At 33.5% G+C, this 4,885-nt stretch overlaps 1 pseudogene; it reads left to right on the top strand.

The window, feature by feature from the left end:
* The first annotated feature begins 465 nt into the window (after window positions 1-465).
* On the top strand, window positions 466-4,239 carry LOC132800771 (uncharacterized; annotated as a pseudogene).
* Window positions 4,240-4,885: the final 646 nt, after the last annotated feature.

The raw sequence follows: 4,885 nt of genomic DNA, 5'->3' as shown, positions 1-4,885 counted from the left end.
GTGTCCATTTGTTTATGCATCACTAAGTCTCACTCGCGTTGTAGTGTCAGAGTTTCAGTAACTGTGGGAGATTGTGATTGTGTGTCTCAGTAGTCTGTCCATCCCTCTGTCCCACAAATAAGCTGTTATCATGTTACTCCCAAAACATAAAAATAATAATAATAAAATTTAAAAAAAAAAAAAAAAAACCCATAATCAAATGGCTATCACAGAGCCATATTCATGATGGATGACCATGCTGTTTTATAAGCAACCAGTTCTACATCAAAAAGGATGCTTGCATTTTGAACCGAAGTCAATATCACCATAAAACACAAAAAGCCAATGTAGCAACAGATATACAGTACTAGTGAAATGTATCTCAAGGATACCAAATTCTGAAAAAAGAAAAAAATCCCTACGAAAAGTTACTACGAATAATATTCCTGTGCCATTTGCTATAAAATAAAAAGCTTTCATCTGTAAATGCAAATACAGCTGCAATGGGATAACATACATCAGAAACACAAAAGATTGAAAAATCCCGGAAAAAAAAAAGTCTACTTCGGAGCCATGATGGGTCGTGTTGTATACAGAATTGCAAATGCAGAATTTGCATTAAATGGCATCCTCTACAAATTAGTGGCTAATGAAGGTAAGAACATGCTACATGATTTATATACTCATTCATTTCCTATCTGTCTTTGTTATATAATTCTCCTTTGGAGTCTGAATTTGATTTTGTCATAATATCTAGTTTTGTTTTCATTACATTTGCTTTTTGCAATCCCCTTCAATTAGCTTTTTGTGTTGCCCTACTTGGAAGTATACAAGCAGTTCCTAGTGTGTATGTTACGCAGATTCTTCAAGGGTGTCGGTAATTACAAAGTTTATTTATTTATTTATTGTTTGGACTATAAAATAATTTGCATTAACTCAAACAGCTGTATACTTCAGAGTTCATAATTGCAGATGATAATTCGACAATTCAAATAAAAGGCAAAACAAAAACAAAGAAAAAGCAATCACACATAATTTACATGCTTTGGCATTCTGGTAAGCAACTTAATCTACATGGCTTTCGGATTAGACTAATAAAATAATAAAAATTAAAATAAAACTAAGCAAATAACTACATGTGAAATTCTTTATCAAAGACTGAATAATAAGGATTATGAACAAATTGATCAATTGGTCGAAGAACAGAGAATCTTTGTGAAAGCAGAGAAACTAGAATTTAATTTGTTCATTGTATTTTATATATATATATATATATATATGCAATTTAGATAACACTCTTTCTTCTTTTCTTCTGTATACATACACTATACAAAGTACTTAAACTAGTCACAAATCTGGCATTTGAAACCTACACAAGGGACAGAATTTGCTAGTTTGGAGCCACTTGACAATACAATCTCCATGAAAGAGATGCGAGCAAGGCATACGAGTAGCTTCACACCCAGTTTCCAAATCTTCAAAGCAAACAGAACAACATCCAGCTTCTCCTTTCAAACAATCTTCAACCTTGACCCTCTCCAACTATTCAATGGAAACTCTACTGGCTGGCTCAAACTTAGGGTCCAAATCATCTTCACCATCCAATTCCACCATGTATTCATCTTCATAATCATTATCCAATTCCGCCGCCATGTCTTCATCATAATCATAATCGTGATCGCTATCCACAAAAGAGTCAATGTGAACTCCAATCCGAAAAACTTTCCGACCCAAGAAGCGTTTATCTTTGGAGATGGAAAGAGCAGCGTCCAAAATCCTCTGCACCATGAAATCTAGAACCGGAACCACTCCAATGTCGGAAAGCATTTCTTGAGTGGCAACCTTCTACCTCTCCTCATCCATTACCACATCGTAATCCATAGCCACATGATCTTTGCAGACGCTATCTATAACAAGCAGTTGGTGTTCCTCTTGTTGGCCGTCTTCTTCTTCCACCTGATCAACAACAACAACAGGGCGTGAAAGCACGGCATGAAGAAAGAAGAGGAACATGGGGAATGGTAAAGATTGGTCTTCATTCTCAATGTGATCTACCGGCCACGCTTCACACTTTGAGTCACCGCCAAACAACTCAACAGCCATATCTTAAATAATAATAATAAGTAGATGGACAAGTTAACACTGAATGAACTATTAATTAAACAGAGAGAGAGAGCGATGTACTAATACGGTACGATTAAGATTCTAGTTGAAGAAGAAGAACGAGTAGAAAAGTAGATTAGATTTGAAAAGAAAAAAGGAAACCCACAAATAAATTTTGACTTTTAGATTTTGAGTGGTGGGATTATAATATATATATATATATATATGTCCATTAAGAGAGAGTACCCTAGTATATGTCGATCTAACCTATCCGTATTGGACTTGGATTTTGATTTTTGAATCCACTTTAATTGAGTCGCTTAACCCACAAGAAAAAGTAAATTCTGATTTTATTTTTATTTTTTATTTCTTTGGGTTAAAAAAAAAAAAGAATGATAAATAGAGAAAAACTAAAAATAAAACATTGATTTCTATATTGATAAATATGTATAATAAAATTTGTAAATAATTAGCAAAAATTATTTAACTAGTGTCACTATATATAAGATGCTCTTATTTAAACTGAATTGTTGATACCTTAAAAAAAAAAAAAAATTTAATTTTGACTTGTAGACGTATCGATTAATTTTTTTTTCTCTGCTTTTGCTCATTTGTTTTCATCAAGTTTCTTGGACAGAGTCATTTATTTAGACAAATTTTAAATAAAACAAACAGTAAAGAAAAAAATAGAACATTATGTATGAGCTGAGAAGCACAAGACTTTGTGTTGACTGCCTTGCTGACCTGGATATGTTTCTGGCACCAACCAGAAACGTGTGAGAGAGTTGTAAAATATCTTAGGCCCCTAAGTTTTAACCCTTGGTAGCTCTCAAAACTGTTCGTGACAATGATTTTTTGTTTGTTTTAATGGAAGTTACAGACCTATTTGGAACAACAAAATATTTTTAATAATTAAAATAAATTGATGATTGCGTTCAGTTTTCCATGCATTCTTATTGACTGATGAAATGACTTGGGGTAAATAATCCATATCAATTAAGTCCTTGTCCAGTGGAATATGCTCATTTGTCATATTATGAGCGATTGCATCAAAGCAGAATGTACTTTTTTCTCTTTTTTGAATGCAATTCTTATTTACCATACTTATCATTTTCAAGTGTTCTATTCTTGGATAAAAAATCTATATCTATGTTCGTTCTTTTCTCTTTTTTTTTTTTTTTTTTTCGCAATTTTCTGCTTTCGTCTGTTTTTTTTGACACTGCATCTTTGAGAGTTGTTTAATGTAATAGCTTTTGGTTGGGAGCTATCAGACTTGTAGCTGACACCTCTCACGTATTCTGTGTAATGCCAGAATGAAATGTGTTTGACATAGCATTCAAACCTCTTACACCCTATTATTTTCCTTTCCCTCTTTCTTGCGGTATTAAATACCATAATCACAGCTCCTAATGCTGATAGAATTGTTGATAATGGTGTGCAGAATGCAGAGTTTATACAAATGCAGAATTTACATTAAATGGCATTCTCTGCAAATCAGTGGCAAATGAAGGAAAGAGCACACCGCACACCATGGTGTTCATATTTTAACTCATTCATTTCCTTTCTGTCTTTATCCATTACATAATTCTCCTTAGGAATCTGAATTTGAATTTGATATTTGTCATTTTATCTACGCAACAGGTGGTCTTATAGGGTTTAGTGATGTTATTTGGACAATAGAGTGTCAGAAAGTGGATGGTCAATTTGGCACGAACAAATTGGGTATTTATAATGGAAGCCAAGGCTGTTAACAAAGCCACTCCCTCCGTCACTATAACGTTGGCGATATTGTCTCCCAAAAGCTCCAGATTTTCAGTTCCAGTATTATAACAGCTGACAAAAGCCTCATTCCCATAGGAAAAATTGTTCCTGCCAAAGGAACACCACACAATATCCTAGAATCCTACGAAATTGGAAGCTTGACTAATGAGCTACTAGATGGCTATGACATGAACAATGGGAAGGGCAAAGATGGAGCTGCTTACAACAAGTTTGCTGTGGTTTCTTTGGGAGAACACAGGGTTTCCCCGACTCCGTGAATCACCAAGTTTCCCTTCAAAAGTTATCAATCCAAGAGAGGAATATTTACATTCCATGGTTCAAAACCGGCTTGACAAGTTTATCAGTTTTATTACTTGCATCATTTATAATAATTAGCTATGCAGAAACCTCACCTAGTTAACAGGCTATTAAATGTTTTATTACACTTGTCTAACCTTGGTTATAGTTTGGAATAATAAAGAAATAGTTGCTATTGCCATCTGAATTTCTGCTTTCATTACTTTTGGTGGTTTTGGCAGTCCCCGTGAGTTATTAGCTTTTATGTTTTCCTACTTTGAAGTCTATTAATCGTTCACATTGTGTATATTATGCAAATTGATAATTTGCATTAGTTCAAACAGCTGTATAATTGAGCATTCATTAATTGTAAAGAAACCCATAACACATGATTTACATGCTTTGGCATTCTGTAAGCAATTGCTTTATGACTTTCTGATTAAGTTGAAACAAATACTAAAAATTAAAATAAAACTAAGCAAATAATAGTTTGGTCAATTAATCCATGAAAAGAGAAAAGTGTAAACAGAGAGGCCATAGGACCAACATCAATTTAATTGGTTCATTGTAATTGTATGAAACAATAGAAACATGTTCACTTTACAATTTACATAACGCTGTTTTTGTATACATATATATGTTATACAAGTATTTGATAACTAATTAAGATGGCAGCTGAAATCTACAGAGGGGTCAGATTTTGCTAGTTTGGAGCCACTTGACAATACAATCTCCATGAAAGAGA

This window comes from Ziziphus jujuba, chromosome 2 (genome assembly GCF_031755915.1).
Source record: "Ziziphus jujuba cultivar Dongzao chromosome 2, ASM3175591v1".
Lineage (NCBI taxonomy): Eukaryota > Viridiplantae > Streptophyta > Magnoliopsida > Rosales > Rhamnaceae > Ziziphus > Ziziphus jujuba.
The sequence above is the reverse complement of the archived record's forward strand: the minus strand, read 5'-3'. Positions and strand labels throughout refer to the sequence as shown.